This window comes from Stomoxys calcitrans, chromosome 5 (genome assembly GCF_963082655.1).
Source record: "Stomoxys calcitrans chromosome 5, idStoCalc2.1, whole genome shotgun sequence".
Lineage (NCBI taxonomy): Eukaryota > Metazoa > Arthropoda > Insecta > Diptera > Muscidae > Stomoxys > Stomoxys calcitrans.
Window position 1 is genome coordinate 20,633,076 of NC_081556.1, and position 23,560 is coordinate 20,656,635.

The window sequence follows — 23,560 nt, forward strand, 5'->3', positions numbered from 1 at the left end:
TACTCCTTATACGAAGCATTCCACTATCCGCAACCTGTGGACGCGCCTGGTAGCTCCCAACTGAGCTTCTCGTAATGACGATGAACATCACACAAATCAGTGCCGGTGCCGCCCGGCCTCTCACTGAGACTCTCCACTCAATGCTGATTGTCTACGATCGAAATTGCAGTATACGAAGCATTCCCCTATCCTCAACTTGTGGACGCGACCGGTAGCTCGCAGCTGAGTTTCTCATAATGACGATGAACACCACACAAATCATAGTTTATAGTTCCAACCAGTGTGGTGCTCATAGTCATCCCGTATCGGATTGTATTCTTGCATTCTGTGAATTGTCTGGTGACTCCACTCCTCAGTTGCCAAAAATGTATAGAACAAAGATCAAAGCGTGATCTACACCGTCCTTAATAGTTGTTGGGTATGTAGAGCTCCTTAATCAATAGCACCTTAATAGCAATAGATATATGGCGTATTAGAAATCGCGATCCACTATGCCTGTCAAAAGTGTTTCTACAACAGCACACACTTATCGAACTCTTCGTAATTCTCTGCTGTTGTTTTGAATAGAAATCATTGAATTTAAATGATTTCGAGCTTAAATATGTTCGAAAAATCATTAAAGAGATCAGTTTGAATAAATTTTGCGATCTGCATTACCGCATTTTAATGAAATATGACCATATTATGTCGCTTAGCAGATTTTTGGGTAATGAATCATAAAGAGCTCGAACTCTAGCAGAGTGATATGTTTTATGGCGAGGTTTGTAAGATTTTTGGAAGTTCTGTTGGAGAACGAGAACTAATTTGTCCTAATTTTTTCTTAAGTGCAGATTGCACTTAGGCAGACGAATCTGAACGACTTATATTTTCCAAGGATAACGCTCAGCATTGTGCGTACTTAATATGAGAGTTGAAAGATATGTAATCGCCTGAATATTGAAATTTCATTTGATTACTGAGTACGATAAAAATCGGGATTTTGCGATATATTTTTTTTCAATACTTGGAAAACGGGATTGGCACAAAAAGTCGGGATAGTCCCGACCATCTTGCAAGCCTATCCTTAATGCAACCAAAAATAGACAACTCTCGATATCGGAGTAAAATAATGTTAATGTTACTGTAATTGTCTTATTTAATATTTGTGAATGAATACAGATGGGCAAATAAAAAAGCAGTATATACACATTTTGCAGCCCTCCGATCAATATTTCTAGGTCCATCCTAATATATTGCCCCAAACAAATGCTGTTGAAAAATGTATTGCTTCTTTGCTTCGATATTGAAGAAATTATTTTTTGATGACATAATATGGTTGCAGCAAAGTCATACAGTTTAATATTATGTCTATGAGTGTGCTTATGTAGAATAGGATATGGAAGTGTTCGTTTAAAAGCGTTGCAGTAAGTGTTGCCAGGATTAAAATATCCCAGAATATATGGAAACATTGGAAATTCAGCCATGAACTGCAGAGACCTCTCTTGCTCTGTCTAATTAATAATTTGTAGCTCAATTTTAGGGGACTTTGGTATTAAAGGCAAGTTTGACAAGTCTATGTAGAGGGGGAAAGAGAAGTAGTTTGAGGCCATACAAATGTCGCCAGCATTAGTAAGATGATATTCTGTTGTCTAGCCAATGTTCCAATTCAGGCTTTCAGCGTCATCAACGGAAATGCTAACCTATGTACCAAAGTGGCTTTCAAAACTTAAAATTTTTCCGTCAAATTCTCAAAAGTTGTTGAAAGAATAACCAACTATTAAGAAATCCTCTTCCATCCGTAGTATTTGGCCACAACCTTTTTGATGTTCCGCATGTGTACCCTGTAATATATAAATCTGAATTTCCACCTTCACATAACGCTTTTTATACCCTCCACCATAGAACTACTCGAAATATTCGTCTGAGAAAGTAAAATATATATATTCTTGATCGTCGTGACATTTTATGTCGATCTAGCCATGTCCGTCCGTCCGTCTGTCTGTCGAAAGCACGCAAACTTTCGAAGGAGTAAAGCTAGCCGCTTGAAACTTTCCACAAATACTTCTTCTTAGTGTAGGTCGGTTGGGATTGCAAAGAGGCCATATCGGCCCATGTTTTGATATAGCTGCCACATAAACCGATCTTGGGTCTTGACTTCTTGAGCCTATAGAGGGCGCAATTCTTATCCGATTGGAATGAAATTTTGCACGACGTGACTTGGCTTCTTGAGCTTCTAGTTCAAATCGGTCAATAACCTGATATAGCTGCCATATAAACCGATCTGGGGACTTGACTTCTTGAGCTTCTAGCGGACGCGATTCCTATCCGATTTGAATGAAATTTTGCACTACGTGTTTTGTTATGATATCTAACAACTGTGCCAAGTATGATTCAAATCGGTCCATAACCTGCCATATAAACCGATCTGGGGACTTGACTTCTTGAGCTACTAGAGGTCGCAATTCCTATCCGATTTGGCTGAAATTTTGCATAACGAATTTTATTATAACTTTCAACAACTGGTCCAAAAAAGGTTCAAATCGGTTTATAATCTGATATAGCTGCCCTATAAACCGATCTGGGATCTTGACTTCTTGAGCCTCTAATGGTCGCAATTATTATCCGATATGCCTGAAATTTTGTACGACGGATCCTCTCATGGCCATCAACAAACGTATTTATTATGGTCTGAATCGGTCTATAGCCCGATACAGATCCCATATAAATCGTTCTCTCTATTTTACTTCGTGAGCCCCAATGGGCCCAATTCTTATACGAATTGGCTGAAATTTTACCCAGGTCTCCAACATATAATGTAATTGTGATCCGAACCGGATCATATCTTGATATCGCTCTAATAGCAGAGCAAATCTTTTCTTTTACTCTTTTTTGCCTAAGAAGAGATGTGTGGAAAAGAACTCGACAAATGCGATCCATGGTGGAGGGTACATAAGATTCGGCGAACTTAGCACGCTCTTACTTGTTAGTTATCTTTTCTTATTTATAAAGATCAATCGATGTTTGTTTATCGGTTTGTTTGTGTGTTCCTTATAGCCTCAAAAACGGCTGAACCAATTTCCATGAAATTTTCACTGATGGTGCATAATGGTGAAAATAGGGTACTAAATTTTTTGATATGTGTTGGGGGGGCGGATTACCCTCCCCCTTACCTCAAATTTTCAGAAACGCCAGATCTCGGTGATGGGTCGTGCGATTTAAGCGAAATTTTGTGTGCTCTCTTATAGTACCCTAAAAATAATGGGGTATCTAGGGGGGCCGCCCCACCCTAAAACCTACCAAATATATATTTATACCAATCATGACAATATGGGACTCAAATGAAAGGTATTAAGGATAAGAAAACGTATCTGATATACAATTGTCGGACCAAGTGTTAGGGGAACCACCTCAACCCCCAAAACACCCCTAAATCGGACATATTTACCCACCATGGCAATATGGAACTTAGATAAAAGGTATTTGAGTGTTGAATACGAAACTGATATCCAAATGTGTGGCCAAGGGTATGGGGCTCAAATCTTTGGGAGTAAAGCAGGAATCTGATATCAATATTCGGGAAAAAATGTCTATGGGACCACCTAACCCCCATATAGGACGTATTTGCTGACCATTCCAATATGGGGCTGTAATAAGGGGCATTTCAGAGTAGAACACGAATCTGATATATATTTTCAGTGCCAAGTCTGTGAACGGCTGCCCCATCCCCCAAAACCCTCCCCACCCTGGTCATGTTTGCCGACTGTGGAAATATGGGGCTCAAATAAAAGGTATATGGGAGTAGACTACGAATCTGATATCAAAATTCGGGACCAACTGCCTATGGGACGTCCAACCCCCATAACATCCCCCCAATGGATTGGATTTGCTCACCATGACAATTTGGGTATTAAAGGGAGTCGATCTCAATATCGATAGTTTTTAGTGCCCATAGCCCAATCCGGACATATTTGTTCCCTTTTGCCATAAGGGGTTAAATGAAAGGTATTTGAGATAAGAAAACGCATTTGATATCCAATTTTGAGGTCAATGCCAATATGGGGTTCAAATAAATGATATTTGAGAGTAGAGAACAATGCTGATATATTTTCAGGGCTAAGTGTTTACCGTTTAAATAAAGGTATTTGAGAGTAGAAAATGAATCTGAAATCCATATTCTAAAATGGCAACACTGTTTTCCTTTTTGTCCATATTTGTGTTTACATTCCTGTCTCGTTTAGCATAAAATTGAATTGAAATGCATTTAATTGTGCAGATCAGCTCAAGTTTACGTATGTGGAAAATTGAATTCATTTGAACTTTCTGGGAGGCAATGAGAAAACAAATAAAAATACAAAATAATAATTGCAAAATGAAACTAAACGACAATGCCAGCTAAAGAAAAACAGAATAGCCATTCTAAGAGACATATCAATACAAGTACAGAAAAAATATGTGAAATTTTAATATTAAAGTGGTAGTAACACAGAATCCTTAGAATGACTTTACTTGGAATAGATTTTTTCAAATGCCATTAAACTTATTGTAGGTGTTAAACGATTAAACAAACTTGACTTAGGAAAGATGGTTTTAAATGTTTTTAAATTTGCCAATAGTCTCTGCATATACGCATTGGAGAGTTTAGTCATTTGTCTGGTCTAATCATTTGCTATCGAAGCTTGAGACTTTTTGAGTTTCGACAAAATTATATTGACATAGAAAAGTATGACCAACATGCAAAAATGCAAATGTTGCCCATGAACATAACAATGAGTGCAGTCTGATTCAAGTTTAAGATCAATGATAGGGCCCCCTTTTTATAGCCAAGTCCGAACGTCGTGCCGCAGTGCGACATCTCTTTGGAGAGAAGATTTACATGGCATAGTACCTCGAAAATGTTGACAGCTTTAGGAGGGGAAATCCACCGCTGAAAATTTTTTCTTATGGTCTCGCCAGGATTCGAACCCAGGCGTTCAGCGGACATGCTAATCACCTGCGCTACGGTGGCCTCCATGACCAAAATAATAAATTTAAATAAAATTTCGATTAACATGATCCCTTTTGAACTGATTGATTTTTGTGAAATTTGAAAATTGTTTGACAAAATTTGATTTTTTTTAGTACCCTCATCTGCATCCACGCCACATATGATCCATGTCGGCCCATATTTAGATATACCTAGGTGCTATATAGACAGTGCTCCAAATTTAACATAATAAATTTTAATCTGAGTGGGCTAAAATTGGATAAAGGAGTTTGATTTGACCTATCTACAACTATGGAAAATATGGTCCAGATCGATCCAACTTTAAATGAAGGTCCCATACAAAAGTACCCCTGATTTTTGGTATTTTTGCTATTAAACCCACATTTTTATTTCAATTTTTATACACACCACGGAAGGAGGGGGTATAAAAATCTAGTCATTCCGTTTGTAACACCTCGAAATATTCGTCTAAGACCCCATTAAGTATATATATTCTTGATCGTCTCGACGTTCCGAGTCCATCTAGCCATGTCCGAACGGTCGAACGCATAAATCTAGCCGCTTGAATTTTGAACAGATACTAAATATTGATGTAGGTCGTTGGGGATTGCGAATGGGCCATATCGGTTCATTATCGGTTTGATATAGCTCCCATATAAACCAATCTCCCGATTTGATTTCATGAGCCCTTACAAGCCGCAATTTTTGTCCGATTTGGCTGAAATTAAGCATGAGGTGTTTGGTTATGACTTCCAACATCTGTGCCGAGTACGGTTTAAATCGGTCTATAACTTGATAAAGCTCCCATAAAAACCGATCTCCCGATTTGACTTCTTGAGCCCTTACAAGCCGTAATTTTTATCCGATTTGGCTGAAATTTTGCATGTAATGTTCTGTTATGACTTCGAACAACTGAGTCAAGTACGGTCAAAATCGGTCTATAACCTGGTATAGCTCCCATATAAGACGGTCTCTCCATTATCCTTGCTCGGTTCCTAGAAGCTCTAATTTTTACTGGTTTGACAGAAGTTTGTGGAATAAAATTATGCCCTTCAACAAAATTTATTTTGCCTAGGCCTTTGGACTTCCCCGGCAAACCGAAACACTCTTTAAGAGGTTGGAAGAATAGTAGACGCATCGCTCTTAGGTTTATTGAGAGGCTTGGTGCGAATGACCCTAGACTCTCATTGAGACTCCCTAAATTGGGTTCGGGGATTCGCTGCACCGGCTACCCCAAAAGTCTATACGCCTACAGATCCTGAATTCATACTTGGATGACTTAGGGAATATATTGGGTTGCCCAAAAAGTAATTGCGGATTTTTCATATATTCGGCGTTGACAATTTTTTTTACAGCTTGTGACTCTGTAATTGCATTCTTTCTTCTGTCAGTTATCAGCTATAACTTTTAGCTTGCTTTAGAAAAAAAGTGTAAAAAAGTATATTTGATTAAAGTTCATTCTAAGTTTTATTAAAAATGCATTTATTTTCTTTTAAAAAATCAGCAATTACTTTTTGGGCAACCCAATAATTCCAATCTTTCAACCACCGACTGGAAGATTGGTAGATTGCATGAGGCTGATGGTGAACGGAGACATGCAGTATTCGTACTAAACTCCGGCTGTCCTCAACAACAAACCTCAACAAGTCTCCAAGTCCAAGTTGTATCCTACGGATACAAGAAGGTGGGAAGAGGGAGTCGGGGGAGAGGGGGAGGAGACGACGCAGCTGTTGTTGCTAAATACTTCCCTGAGGATCTTTCGACCACATCGCCAAAATCTGGCGGATAGTAGGAGACTGAACTCCCTGCCACGATTGAAACAACAAAGGAAGGCATTGAAACGGGACCCAATAAGCCCTGTGTGGGTGGTTGGGTAAAAGTTGCTAAAAGTTAGGGGTTTAGACCCCGCGTCTTGTACTGGGTGTCAGACCTATAATGCTATATAGTTGTTGTTGTTGTAGCAGTGTGCTATACACTGATAGAACCGATTGGAACTACGAAATCCCTGGTAATAGAAGTTATATAGAATTCTATGTGGATGGTTCCAAACTAGACGACATGATGGACATTGGGGTGTACTGGGGTGAAGAAATAGAACTAGTCATATCGATAAGGTTACCCGATCACTACGGAGATCCTTGAAATTAAAGAAGTGGGGGAATGGCTAAAATAGAATGTAATAACGATAACTGGCATAGATATCTTCTCAGACAGCCAGGCAGCAATTAAATCCCTGGAGAACTTATTCCTGAATACAAAAACCGCCCTCGACTGTCGCAGATCTCTCAACGAAATGGCTGAACGGTTCAAAATTCACATGTTCTGGGTGCCGGGCCACAGAGATATCCCACGGAATTGTAAAGCGGGGTAGCTTGCGAGACTAGGAACTACCCTATACATTCCAGGGAAACTAGAATCCTTGGGTATGCCTCCAGCGACATGTAAGGTAAGTTTTCAGGACCAGGCCCGAAAGACAACGAATAATAGATGGTCACAAAGAGGTGGCTGTAAACATTCCAAAACTATGAAGCCTAATCTAGACTCAAAGAGGTCTACCGCTTTGCTGTCATTGGCTAGAACAGAGTTCTCAGCCATTGTGTCCGTCATGACAGGTCACTCTCTAATCGGAAAACATGCTGACAAACTTAAGGTTGCCAGTAACGACTTTTGCCGAAGCTGTGAAGACGTCGAGGAAGAAGATAGTATAGAATATCTGAGGTGTGTGTATCCCGCACTGGCAGTCAGAAGGAGTTCCAGGTTGGGTTTGTGAACCTGTCTGATTTAGTGAATGTGAACGATGGCAAGTTATTGGGCTTTTTTAAAGCGATCTGGATGGTTCATTTTTCTCTTCCTGTGGTATCACAATGGACCAAAACGTCTAAGTGAGTCTGATGGCAGACTGCCACTTAAACCTAACCTTATCTAAAGGATTCTTGACTCAGACAATTTAGACAAACAGACAAACACGTTGACCATGGGTGAAAAATTTTAATCCATAAAAAGAACTCGACCATAAAAGCCGCATAGATTAGATTAGCATGTTCCCCCATGACACTGAAAGGTTGAGTTTGAATCTCGAATATATTTTTTAGATATTGTAAACCACATTTAAACGAAATTCATAAAAATTCACATACACGTTGAAATACCAGCTTTTTATGCTTTCTTACTTGAAGGATTTACTAAAGTTAACTTAAGTCTTATATTATTAAGCCATATTCACCACTACATATACTCATAAATATATGAATGAAAGCTGAAACCTTGTTTCCTTTTTCTATGGCAACTACTATAATCCCAGCATACACCACACGGACCATATGTAGAAACGGAAACCTATTAGCCACTGGTAATCGGAAAATGTGTCTCAACAAAAAGTTTTCCCATATTTATTGCTTAAATGTAGTGCTGACTCTTAAAGTTACAGAAATGTATCCCACATATCCTCCATCCCCCTGCCCCCCTCAAATGCCCTTCTGCTCTTTGGTGAGCAACAATTGTTGTGCCCACATAGTTCACTTGAAAATGAACTCTCCAAATAGTGCTCATATTTCAATGGATTTTATGAACAAAACTAAAGAACAAGTTTTTCAACCAAATCGAATGATATTAAAAAAGTTATATCGATGAATAAGAGAACAAAACAAAAACAACATACGCAGGAAAATCATTGGAAAGGACATTCGATATGAATTGATTGTTAACGTTGTGTAGCCATCATAATCAGAGTCGTTGATGACGTTAGTGAGACGACAAGCGATAAGATCAACACAATTGCCAAAGTCCACTTGAATTGTGTAGTGAAAACTACTGCAACCTGCATCTATGACTGAAAAGAAGCAGAAAAGTGCAGCGCTAGCCAAATGTTTACACTATACGAGGGGGCCATGTATCAGTAAGAGTTAGTTTGGTTGGAATAATTTTTTTGGAAAGAATTTTTTTTTTTGAAAATTTACTTCCTATTTTTTTTTTTTGTTTTCCTTTCGAGACGAGCTCAATGATCGGAGATGCAAATGGAAAAGGAAAGCCAAAGATAGCAACACACACCAACCACTATGGGACGCGCTTCGTCTTTGGTTAGAAGACTTTTCAACCATATTAGGTGTGATGGCTTCAAGGGCAGTGCGTTGGTATGTTGCATTTGAATCGTATTAATAGCGAAAACGCATCTATGATACATTTACCACATTAACCAAGCTCGACAACCCTGCTTATTAGCTGTACTTTTCCCAATGCATGTATTTTTGCGTAATGACAGACATTCTGTCTGTGGCAAATTACAGTTCTTCCGTACTACACATGATTTTGTTCATCTGTTGGAAGTTGTATTGATGGCTTCGAATGCTAAGACAACGGCAATGGCTTTCGCTGTTGCTCCGTTTGCCCAGGTTCGAATCCTGGTCGGGCTCTGCCGAACTTCTCATTTTTTCAGATTTTTGGCCTGTTAGGGTGAGATCATTAAATTTTACAATTTTTGTTTGTTTCTCTTTCGAGACGAGCTCAATGTTGGGAGACGCACATGGAAAAGGAAAGCCAAATTACTTCCACTAAAAAGAGAAAGGCAGATCAGTATATTTTTAGGTACTTATTGAGCAGGCCTATACCTAATAGACCAAGAATGGTAAAGCAACTCTTGGCTCTTGATTGTACGCACCACCATAGGATAGGGGTCCGTCCGTCTGTCGAAATCACGATAGAGGTCGAACGCGTAAAGCTATCCCCTTGAAATTTTGCACAGATACTTAATATCGATGTGGGTCGTTGGGGATTGTAAAATGGGCCATATTGGTTCAGAATTAGATATAGCTCCCAAATAAACCGATCTCCCGATTTGACTTCCTGAATCGGATTTTATATCCGATTTGGCTGAAATTTTGCATGTTATGTTCTGTTATAACTTCCAATAATTGTGCCAAGTCCGGTTCAAATCGGTCAAGAACCTGATATAGCTCGCATATGTTCCAACAACTGTGCTATGTACAGTTCAAATCGGTCTTTAACCTGATATAGCTCCCATATAAACCGATCTCCCGATTTGACTTCTTGAGCCCCTGGAAGCCGAAATTGTTGCCCGATTTGGCTTAAATTTTGCATGCGGTGTTCTGCTACGAATTCCAACAACTGTGACAAGTACGGTCCAAAACGGTCTATAACTCCCATATAAACCGATCTCCCGATTTGACTTCTTGTGCCCCTGGAAGCCGAAATTGTTGTCCGATTTGGCTTAAATTTTGCATGCGGTGTTCTGCTACGAATTCCAACAACTGTGAAAAGTACGGTCCAAAACGGTCTATAACCTGATATAGCTCCAATATAAACCGATCTCCCAATTTGACTTCTTGAGCCCCTGGAAGCCGAAGTTGTTGCCCGATTTGGCTTAAATTTTGCATGCGGCGTTCTGCTACGAATTCCAACAACTGTGACAAGTACGATCCAAAACGGTCTAACCGAACCGGGCCCTCTCCACTGCGCCTTCTTTTACATTATATGGAACAAAATTTTCCTTTCAATATTAATTTCAATTTCATGCTTTTCACCCAATTACCATTTATTTGAGCCCCATATTGGCATCGTCGGTTAACATGTATGTTTGATTTAGGTGTGCTTTTGGGGTTTAAGTGGTCCCCCAGACACTTAGCCCTGAAAAATTATAATCATGATGGGCTACTTTTAAATACCACGTATTTAAACCCCATATTGCCATTGGTTTATAGGATGGGTGTCCCTCAAACACTTGGTCCTACATTTGGTTATTGGTTTTATTTGACACCCATACTGCCATGACCACTAAATAAGTCCCCCAAGGAATTTCGTGTACTATTCCCCAATACCTTTCATTTGAGTCCCTATATTGCCATGGTCGGTAAATATGTACAATTTAGGGTTGTTGTGGGGAGTGGAGTATTCCCCCAAACACTAAGCCCAGAAAAAATATTAGCATCGTGTTCTACTCTCATATATAATTTGTTTAAACCCATATTGCCATTGGTTTAATGGGAGTATATGGGATGAGGCCTCCCCCAATCACTGGGCCCCAAAAAACGAAATCAAATTTGTTTTCTAATCTCAAATACCTTTCATTTGAGGCCCTTATTGCAATCATCAGAAAATATGACTGGTATACATATGCACCCACCACAAAGGGCCCTAAAAACTACCAACATCGAGCTCCACTTTCTTTGTATCCCAAATAGTCATGATGAGCAAATATATCCTATTTTGGGGTTGTTATGAGGGTGGAACGTCCTCTAGACAGTTAGTCCCGTTCGCTGATTTCACATTCGTACTCTACTCCCTAATACCTTTGAGCCGCATATTTCCGTAGTCGGCGAACATGTCGGGTTTAGAAGGTGTTTTTGGTGTTGGCGAGGCTATTCGGAATCTTGGTACTGAAAATATATACAAAATTCGTCTTGTACTCTTAAATATTTTTTTATTTGAGCCCCATATTGCTATGTTCGGTAAATTTTTCCTCTTTGGAGGTGCTTTGGGGACGGGGCGGCCCTATAGACACTTTTAACCGAATGCTGGTATCAGATTCGTGCTCTTCTCCCAAAGATCTTCCATTTGAGCCACATATTGCTAAGGGCGGTAAATTTGTCTTCTTTGGCTGTTGTGTTGGGTTAGGGGCGCCCCCCCCCCCCAAACACTTGGTTCCACTTTTGCTCATCAGATTCGTATTCTACTCTCAAATACCTTCTATTGGAGCCCCATATTGCCAGAGTCAGTAAATAAGTCCTGTTTGGGGGTCATTTTCGGAGAAGGGGAGAATCCACAGAAACTTGGTCCCGAAAGTGGATATCAATTTCGTGCTCTACTCCAAAATACATTTTAAAAAAGCCCCATAATGGCAAGGTCAGTAAATGTCCGATTTACGGGTGTTTTGGGGATGGGGCGGCCCCCTTAAAAATTGACTCCATGTTTGAGTACCAGATTCGTTTTCCACTCTCAAATACCTTTCCATTGAATCCCACATTGTCGTAATTGGTCCATAAATATATTTGGTGGGTTGTAGGGGTAGGGCGGCCCCCTAGATACCCCAATCGTAATTTGGATATCAAATTTTTGGTTTTAGGTTACTAAAAGCAAGCACACAAACTTTCGCTTAAATCGCACCACCTATCTCCGAGATCTGGCGTTTCTGAAAATTAGGGTTAAGGGGAGGGTCCGCCCCCCTTCAGATATCACAAAATGTAGTACCCTATTTTCAACACGGGACTATTATACACCATCTTTGAAAATTTCTAGCAAATCGGTTTAGCCGTTTTTGAGTCTATACGGAACAGACAAACAAACACAAATTGAATCGTACATCACTCCCAAATGGATTACAATAAAACCCCGTATTGTACAGATCAGTTTCTATGCTTCTTTTTCTATGATTTCCCAAACGCCAGCTATTATCTCTATTACTAAAGCTTCTCCAACTACCCTCGTATGCCTGCTGTAAACTGTAAGAAATGCGAAACTTCTATGCCAAAGATAAACAACAACAGTTTAAAATCAGGAAACATAGGTCAGGGTTAAGATAAATATTAAGTTCAGTTTAGCAAAGATCATGATGACCAAAACTAGAAAAAAAGAGGGATAATCAAAGTTGAGCCCCCCAGGATCAAGTTGATTCAATTCTCAAGGAAGTACAAGTTTGAGATTCGATGCAGTTACACAGACATTTGATATCAGTTTTAAACTATTTGCTGTGATACTTAGAGCAAACTTTGGCAAGCTGCTGTTTGGGATAGTACGTAGTAGCAGAACAGAAGTGCGTCCAGTAGGCATGTGAGTTAAGTCAGGGTAAACATGTCGTTACAACCATCTAGCCCAGCCCCAAATTCTGCCTGCCGACTAACCAACCAACAAACTTTTCTCGAGTAAACAGGCCGGGAAAGATTTTTAACTGTCACTACTGCTTGTCCTTATATTTTTTTTTTGTTCTCATGCTGGCTATTTGGATAAGTCAGCCATTGCTAGAAGCAGGAGTTTATTATTTAAACTTTATCTAGGAAAGCTGAATGGATTTGGGCTTTTTTTCCTGTCCAACAAAGTCAAAGATGTGATGCAAAAAGTTAAAGTTTCATCAGAGAAAAAAAAAAGAAGAATAGAATGACTAAGCGAGGCAATAGTAACCGAAAGCAGCAGTTCCAAAAACAAATGCAAACACCACTTTGGCTGAAAACACTCATTCACTCATTTCGAAAAGGAAATTTCTAGGCAGGCATTTTGAAAATGAAACTTTTCAGTGTGAGAGCTGTTTGAGCTCCTTTTCGCCTCCCCCTCTCTATTCATGTCCCACAAATACGAACTATCGCTGGGGACTTTTGGATGAACTACACTCTGATTTCATGGCAATAGCTTTAGTCGTTTGTAATATTTTCAAATAGCGTCATCGTCCTTTTTAAGCCTTTGCTGGCTATACCAAAAAGAATGGAGAAAGTTAGCGAATGCAAGACAAGATTATCCTTGTGATTTTGCATAAAATATTGAAATTCCATGTTAAGTGGCACTTAATGCAAATACATAGAATCAAAGAAGTTAAACAATGTGATATATTCAACCCAGCAAGGCAGGAACGTGGAGACACGCAAAGGTCAGAGGGGAACAAATGTAAGGTTAAAAGATAGCTATGCCAAAAGTATATGAGAAAACAAATGAAATAGACAAAATATTGATATTCTTTGGCAGGGCCGTGTGCCATAGCACTGTTTGGGTTTAGCTGGACTACTTGTTGACTGGATTACGGTAGGTTAGGGTGCTGAAGGCGGCCTGGTAGCCGAATTGGTAGCGTGCTCATATTATCAATGCGGGGTTCGTGTGTTTGATTCTCACTACAGGTTTTGGTCTGGCGATACTGTGGTATCACAATAGACTTCAAATTGTCAAAGTGAGTCTGTAAAGAACTTCTACTCTTACCTTACCTGACCTAGGGTGGTTTTCTTCCCGAAGAAGCGGGGAAAACCACGCCACTCCCTGCCCAAGAACTGCAGAATAATCAGTGGTAACATTCTCCGCCCTTCTTTTGTATGCAAAAATCAGTTTTCACTAAAGGTGGATCGGACGGATCGGTGGATTAAGGAAGTAAAGTTGGATTCTATGCATGATCATCTAGTGGACAGGATAATCCCCTCTCTCCTGATGAATTGGTAAGATACGATGTTGGAAGCCAGATTTATCAACGTATCACTAGCGTGGGGCTCGATTAAGAAGATTGTTGTTAAAGGAACTCCATAAGGAGAGGTGGCGTTAATGAGAAAGCTGTCAAAATGGGCAAAGACAAATAGATTCGAATTAACCCCAAAAAAACAGAGCTGCTGGAAAGAAAAGCTGAACATTTCAGTAGGTCAGCCCTAGATGGGTCACTGTAGCCACTCTTCCAACGGCTAACCTATGGTGGTTTTCTTCCCCAAAAAGTGGGGAAATCACGCCACTCCCTGCCAAAGAACTACAGAATAATCAGTGGTAACATTCTCCGCCCTACATTTGTATGCAAAAATCAGTTTTCACTAAAGGTGGATCGGACGGATCGGTGGATTAAGGAAGTAAAGTTGGATTCTATGCATGACCATCTAGTGGACAGGATAATCCCCTCTCTCCTGATGAATTGGTAAGATACGATGTTGAAAGTCAGATTTATCAACGTATCACTAGCGTGGGGCTCGATTAAGAAGATAGTTGTTAAAAGAACTCCATAAGGAGAGGTGGCGTTAATGAGAAAGCTGTCAAAATGGGCAAAGACCAATAGATTCGAATTAACCCCAAAAAACAGAACTGCTGGAAAGGAAAGCTGAACATTTCAGTAGGCCAGCCACTCTTCCAACGGCTAACCTAGGGTGGTTTTCTTCCTCAAAAAGTGGGGAAATCACGCCACTCCCTGCCCAAGGAATACAGTCGTAACTATCTCGGCCCTTCATTTGTATGCAACAATCTGTATTCACTAAGGATCGATCGAAGCGAATTTTAAGGATGCGAAGTTCAGTCTTGGCATGACCATCTAGTGGACAATATGGTCCCCTCCTTCTCTCCTGGAGAATTGGGTAGATACGACGCAGAAAGGCAGGTTTATCAAAGCATCACTAGCGTAGGGCTCAATTAAGAAGATTGTTGTTAGTCGTCCAGGGGCGTAAAGGAGAAAGCTGTACAGAATGGGCAAACACCAATAGACTTGGCATTAACCCCAAAAAACAGAGCTGGTACTTTCTAGCAGGAAAGGAAAGCTGGACATTTCAGTGGAACTACCTCGGATAGGTCAAAGTTGCTACTCTCACCAGAGGCCAAGTACTTGGGCGTATTTCAAGACCAGAAACTGAATTGGGGAAGGCGGAGGACAGTACACTGGATGTCTTCGACAGTGGTTCAGCCGACTCCCACCTTTGCACTCATGGTATTGCACCAAGCTCTGGACAACTGTGTCTTCCGCCGGATGATCAAGACGATACAGGGAACAGCAACTGATTTCTGCACCAAAAATCTGTCGATTTTATGCCTTTGCATCTTTATATTGAGTATATAGCAAAACGGATGGCCCCTGGACTGAGTGAGTCGGAAACTTGGTGTTCCTCACAGCATGGTCATACTTTTGTTCTGGTGGGGATGTTGTTGTTGTAATAACACTATATTTTCATGTGAATGTAGTAATCCTCCTCAAGTTTCCATAGGTGAGCAAGGTCATTCCGGTCCTTAGAAATGATTGCAGTGGTAAGTTATTGACGCCTCAATGAATGAACCTCATTATTAAAGCGCCAATAACTCACATTGTCATATCGAGCATCATAGGCGTTAAAAAGCCAAGCCGAGTGAATGGGTGCTGTCAATAAGGGGTGATTGCAGATGACTAAATCCCAGGGAGACTGAGCTGGTACTTTTCACCACGTTACGAAAGCGAAAGCTAGGCGTTTTAAGAGGACCCGTCTTGAAGGAGGTAAAGGTGCCGCTAAGGACCTCCGAGTGCTTGCAAATTAACTGCGCGTTATTCTTCATCGGAAACCTAACACGAGAAAGAAAGGGTCGATAAATGGGTCAGAAGATAGTGAATGCGCTCTACTCCAGTCGAAATTCAATATGAAGGAGTTGGGGCTTAGGACGAGGACAGTAAACTAAAAGTTCACGGCGGTGGTTGAACCTATTGTGGTATAGCATCAGGCTCTGGACATCTGTGCTTCCTCAGAAAGATCAAGAAGGTCCATGGCACCGGGGCATTGGCAACCTGGCGTTCTTCGTACTTTGGGAATTTTTAGTTTTGATGGAGGCTGACAGAGCGATGTGGTTATTGTTCAGCCGATTCTCACCCATGAATGTCCGGTATGGACACAGGCCACAGATGATGAAGGAGATACTGGGTACCACAGCAGTGCAGAACTCTATAGCAAAGGGGAGTGACCCGAAAGAGACACTGAATGCAATGGTTATTCTTGCTCGGTAACGTAAAACTAGAAAGAAAGGGTCGATAAATGGGTCAGAAACTGTTGAATGAACTCTACTCCAGTCGAAATTCAATAGGAAGGAGTTGGATGCAATGCCCCATATCATACCTTTACACCTTTATGTTGGGTGTGCGACGGTTAACATCGCCCTTAGATTAGGAGAGTTGGGAACTTGGTGTTAGAGATGTGGACGTGAGTAAATTTTTACTATAAAATATTTCGTTTGGGAAGGGGCACAGATATCTCTTTGGTTAGTGCTCAGGTGTTATCGAAATCTTGTGTAAAATTTCAAGGCCCTAGGTAGTCCGGGCGCCTCCTGGAAGGTTCCTAAAGTTGGCCACCTCGGCATTTCGAAAAATTGTTCAAGCTGCCAGATCTTCATTTATTTTATTATACAGTTTGGATGCCAAAAAAAGTGAAGAAGGTGTATTTTTTCCATTTTTTGTACAAAAAAAGTATTCCTACTGATTATTTCTCATTGAAAAACTTGCTTCAATACCTTAATTTTTTCTTTTTTTCTTATGAAGAGGACATATTGTAGATGTTTTTTAAGTGCAATTTGAACAAGATATGTCAACTTAAACGAGTGCTATATGTACTTCCAAATAGGTCGATTTTTATTAAAAAAAAAATTGGAAAAATTCTCGAGTTCAAAAATTCCAAATCCCAGATTCCCCAATTGGGCTCATGTTTTTTGTACTCCATATGTCCCCTTAATGCATGCAAAAAAAAAATTTGCACCTAGCAATATTTGTAGCCTCTACAGCAAATTTACTTAAAAATGCCGATTTTGAAACCATATTTGGGCGAAAGGGGTATTTTAAGGATTTTTATAAAAAAAATTCGGGCAGAATTTTTTTTTGGTCTTTCAAGGGCACTTTTATCTGCAAAATTCGAAAAGAATTACTAAGATAACTGTATTTGTTTTTTTTCTTTGGATTGTGTTTTGCACAAAATTGCACACGATCTCGCTGGCACCTCAGCTCTTACCATTCCACATTTTTTCACACGACCCCCATTCTCACCCGACACATTTTTACTAGGTTATTTCGACTTTCTCCCACCGTGCAATGTGATGGTGGTTCGGCCAATTCTCACCAATGAATGGAGGAACTGGGTACCGCGGTAGTGAACATCTTTGTAGCAAAGAGGAGTGCCGCGGTGAATGTCATGCTTCATCCTATTCTTTTGCACCTCTATGTTGGGTATGCGGCGGCAGAGATCGCATTATGTATCAGGGAAGTTTTTGCTAGTTGACGGGTTGGAGGGAAAGCGCCTTTCACACGACTTCCTGTATACACAGCAAGGTCATTATAAAGTGCAACTACCGGGACAGGAGTGTACATTGAGTTTCTTGCAAATTAAGAGTCATAGAGATTCCCGGACTGGACTTCTGGGATCAGGATCAGGCACCGAATGTGCTCCCCCTCCCTGTGCGAGCTCTTGTTAGGATGAACCCTATTTACGACAACCTCGCGAATGGGGCGTGAGCTTACGCCGTGGATTGCAGGGTGACCAAGGCCACCAGTGCAGCAATCTTCACTGAGTTCCCTGGAGTAAGGGAGTTATATAGACTCTTGGACGGGTATCACATCTTAGCTGTCCTGAAGGCCCGCACTGTCAGGTGGCGATGTCTCGTGTCGGGCAATGTAAGGTCGAGGCTGGTTAGGAGATTGAATTCCTTGAAATAATGACTCCCATATTCCAAGGACATCTGCTCAAACGGAGGAGTTCAAGATGCTGGAGGCATTAGAGACCATATCGAAGCTTGAGCGGCTAACCAATAAGACTGTAATGAGAAAAACTTTTTTCGAACTAAGGAAATGCCGTCAGGGTTTATCTGCAGAGTTTATCTGGGATACAAAGGAGTAGAGGGGAACGAGAAGGCCTAGGGACAAGCCAGAAATCAATCGCTGATGAATGCCTACGTGATAGCTGATGTACTCCGATAGTGCCACTGATTCATTAAACCCTCCTATGCGCCAGCTTCTTGAAAAGATCTCAGCATTCTAAAAACCTAGCGAATGAGGTGTGGCCTTACGCATTGGGTTGCGTTGGTGGCAAAGACTTACTCTGAGGAAGCATGGCCTCGGACTGCTGATAGTAAATCCTCGTCATTGCAACATCAGATCTTCGACATCGCGCGGGACGCAGGGAGTGTCGGATTTCTGCAAGGTTTGTAATGATGAGGATCGGTTGGGACGCTCGAGCAACTTTGGTGTCATATTCAAACAATTGTGAAAGGGAGATACAGAATTATGGACGAATAACTCATTTCATGCCTGGATTCCCTCTAGGCACTTAGCCTACTCACCATTCGGGGCAACTGTAATAGCCTGTAGTAGCCAATTGACATTATAATGGGATAAAATCACAAAGGACTATGGACGCATTTACGTAGAACAGGTGGAGGAAGATGATGAGAAGTTCAAGCATTTCCTATGCCATTGCCAAACTTTCGATGATAACAGATATCGACATGTAGGCATTGTTACAATACCTGACTTAACCGTCTTGGGCACTTAGTTGGGGACACAATACCAGACATGAGCCAACTTAGGGGAGTGGCATGGAAAACAATTAAGGATTTTGTAAGCACGGAATTCCTAACTTAGATTTTCTTATTCGAGGTTACTTTTTTAGTATTTAGAGCGCACAGCAAGCCGATTACTGGCTTAGGTGTATGTCCATATTATTCCATGGGGCGGAATAATATCCGCACCCTCATTTCAACCTAACCTAACCTATATGGGTACAATAGAGTTCCTCATATAAATTTTTTCGACGTTACTATTCAAGACTTAAATCGAGCAAGAAGCCGATAAATTTCTCGCGCTTTTACAACCTAACCTAGCCTAAATCAAAAAGGGTACAAGCTGAATATCATCAACAAACTAATTCCAATCATTGGCTTCATATGCCAGCTTCATCAACGGCGATCTTTAAATTCCTTCCAATATCCCAACATCACCGCTCAAATGAATCAATCAAAATCTCTGCTGCAATACAGAAATGGATTTTCTTGTGTTCGCCCCATTTCCGAGAGTTTGGCATTTATCACTTTCACTTTAATCCTCAGTCAAGTGATGCGATGCCTGGTTTCTTGGCAACGACCAACTACGTCCTTGGCTTATTGTTGCAAGAGCCGAGTTATACACAAAGTACAATTTGATAAAGTAGTGACAAGGGTTAAGTTGTCTAGAGTTAAGGAAATGCGAGAATATTCAAAATACCTACTGCTACTACCAATGCGAACTAACTGACTGGCTGAAAACCAATGTTTGAAATAATGCTACGTTGCTTTCGTTTCCCATTTTGCAGTCAAACCAAAGGGCAGAATTGTAAGATAGGGAAATGATGATAAGACTCCACCAATACATATAGTTGTGTGTGTGTGTGTGGGGGAAGTACGAGTTGGAGAAAGCAGTTCTAAAAGTAGAATGGAAAGGGTGGGGAAGTGGAAGATGTATTACCTCGCAGAAGCCATACGTCCTAAAACCTTCAACTGACACTAGATATTTGAGTCAAAAACGAAATTTTAAGATAAAAATCTATTCTCTATGTGTTCCTCTACCTTATTTTACCCAATTTTTGTTATATAGAAAAACCATAAAACCATCAAAGGGTTATCATGTGAGCTATATAAAAATGTTTGTGAAAATAGAAAAGGAAATAGAATTTTTCACAAAGAGTTTTGGGAGCACTGCACTATACCCAATTGAGCCAATACCTCACTGGACGGCAAGGTGGTCTTTGGGGCATACTCTAAAGAATTGGTAAAGGTTATATCCAGAGCGTTGCACGATCACTAAGGTGTGGCGTTAATCAAAAACCCTTGCAATAAAAAATACTAGTGACTAAGATACAGGGTGATCAGGTAGTCATTAAATCTCTGTAGTAAGAGTACCTGGGCTCCAAATGCCAAGAATCAGTCGAGTAGATTTTGTCATTGCTTCTCTTCCCCATGTTTCCTGGTGAAGAGAACCTTTCCGAACGTCCTCCACACCACAAATTAAACCCTTTCTATTGATTTTCCTCACTTTAGCCAAAATCTAGCCAACTTAATTTAAAGACCCTTTAAAACTGGGAAACATCATCAGAAAGAGAGAAAACAAAAAATTGTTTAAACTTTATATTTGGATGCTATAAAGTTTTGTCGCTTAAGTGTGAGTAACTTGCCATCTAGGTTGGTTGAATGGATCTGATGGTTGGTTGGTTAGTTGACTAGCTGGTTGGTTAGATGGATGGATGGATGGTTGAATGAATGGCTAGATGTATGGTTGGCATACAGTTCCTTTTTGAGTACATGAATGGCTTTCCCAAGGTTGTTGCAAAAATTTTGCTTTTGCTGCTGCGGCTTATGTTGTTGTTGTTGTTGCTGATGCTGATGCTGCTCCGTAGTTGTTAAGGGTTTTTGTGTGTTTTACAGTGATTTGATGTCTGTAAAAGCGATTGAATTGTAATGAAATCTGTTGTGGCATAAAATACCAGCATCAATATTGGCATCTCTCTACATAAACATGTCTCTCTAGTCAAAGCAGACACACACAGGCAAACTTACACATTTGCTAGTACATACATACGTACACCATATAGATGGTGTAAGTGTAAAATAAACTCACAACAAACCCAATCGCAGACTTATGGCTAAGGCTATAGATTTATATGTACTGTTGATATCTCTACATTTCATCCTTGATTTCCTTTACTCTTTTTTCCCGATTCTTTTTGGGTTGGTCACATGACACCCGTACTGAGCGTTGCTTCATTTATAAGCGACATGTTGATATTTTAGCTTGATTCTTGTTTCATTCAAGCGTTGTTAGTTTTGGAGGTTTGAGGGCCAAAATGCTGTTAGTATTGGTGGGAACAGTATTTCCGGTTTAGTGGCGGATGCTTGAAGCATTACTTAACTTAACTTCTTCCACTGCTCCCCAAAAATACTTGGAACTCAAAGGGTGTACTTTTCACATCTCCTCGTCTCCAAAAGGAGTATCTCCAGCTCCAACAGTTGCTGTTGCGTTTTTATCGTAAACTTTTGTTATTGTTTGGATTGCGGCCAGGATTGTATAAATTTTGTGGTTTTCCCAGACTTTGTGTTACACCAAGTGTTGTCTGCTATGACTGCTGCTGTTACTGCCTTTGGTATGGCAGACCATGCGATGAAACCAATGTTAAAAAAATCGAAATATTTAATGACAAATACCGAAATTGACGCTGATTGTTGGCAAATATGGCACAGAATTTCAGAGAAAAGAAACGATCAAAGTAAATGGGCTTTTGTGAATGGAAATTCATACGGGGGATTCAGAAGAAATATTTAAGAGTGGATCTATCACCAAACAGGTAGATTTGAAAATAAACTTATCTACCTTATCAAAAGTGATTAAACATTGTACGAAACAAAAACATGGAAAAGTTTTCTTATGTTATGAGAATTTCAAAATTTTATAGAAAAAATAAAAAAAAGATGATTGGCTGGGTAATTTGTCGAAGAATACCGCTGATAAAGGGATGGAATCCCATAAAACTGCAGTCTGGTTAACCATTCGACCAAATTTTTGAAAACATTTTGATTTAAAATCAATTGAAGATTTTCTTGATAAATAAGTTAAATCACCCACGGTTGTCAACTAATAAATAAGTTGGGCAACCATTGGTTTAGTAGTTTTTCCTGCGGTAAATGCCAACCAAAAACACATGATATTGAACTATGAAAATTAAAAACCTTTAAATATTTTTTTAATAATTTTTAGCGATGTTTTCAAACCTTATTTATAAAAATCAATTCATGTCTGTTTATATGATTGCTTGGTTGTGCGTTCCGTATAGACCCAAAAACGGCTGAACCGAATTTTGTTTGCGCTCTACTACCACTAGTAAATATTCCTTAAACATTTAGGAACAGAAATACTGCTCTCATATCAATCATAAAGGGTCTCCTTTTTATAGGCGTGTCCGAAAGGAGAGCAGCAGTGCGATACCTCTTTGTGGAGACGTTTTTACATGGCTGCCATACCAAATGGTACAGTACCTCCCAAATGTCGCCAGTTTAGGAGGACATAACCTCCGCTGTAAATGTTCATAATGTTCTCGCCAGGATTCAAACCCAGGCGTTCAGTGTCATAGGCGGATAGGCGGACATGCTAACCTCTGCGCTACGGTGGCCTCCGATATATATGGGAGCTAAAATTTTGGCAAGTTTGGTCAATAAATGCGCTGGCAGTGGCTCTAAAAGTGGAAATCGGACGATATACATATATGGCAGCTGTACCTAAATCTCAAGGGTATCGGTTTACAAAGGAGCACTTTATTGCAAAATTTCTCAAAATCGGACGAATATATGTATAGGAAGTATATTTAAACCTTATCGGCTTACTATTGTAGCCGTTGAGTGGAGGAGATGTGTTTTTATTTCGCCCCTCAAAGAAAGAAAAAAAAATATATCCGTATCTCGGAAAAGGTATTAGGTTAGAAATGGACTCCAAAGTCTCAACATCTGCGGTGGTGGCGTCAGACCGTAGCGTGTTGTCCTCCCCTCCTATAGATTTGGGTGCCTTGGCACCTGTAGTCGAGAGTAATGCTTAAAGCGCACAACCAGTCGTCAGACTAATTAATGAGAAAGAGACGGATAAAACAGAGGGATGGACAGTTAGTCCCCAGCCTTTAAGTAAAGGTGGTGTTTCTGACTCGTGACTGTGTCAATGAAACAGTCATGGCAGCCGAATTGAGAGATGAGGGAATCGGGATGACGGCAGAAGTGAGCGATGGCTTTGCCAAGCTCACAAGCAAACCGAGAAAGCGATCCGGTGCACGGCGAAGGAGGCAGAGGAGTATGTGCCGGCTCCGTAATCGGGCGAAAATGCAAGACTTCCACGGAAGCTGGAAAAAGAATCAGATCTCCCGAAGAGCATAACACTGCCAAAATGATGAAGAAGAAAAAGAGCATCCCGCTTTCAAGTACTCTGGGAAAACCAAGCCAGCCATCCCGCAATGGACACTCCAGACAGTGTCCTGCGTAGGTAGACAAAGTCGGAACAGGAACGAAGGAAACGCGCACGGCCCCTGAGTCTTCATGGAGGACTGTGACTTCCAATAGAAGGCCACAGCCATCACGGAAGGGAAAGATGGTCGCTGTGAATGGTAAGGAGCCGCCCTCTTACGCCAGAGTGGCAAGGAA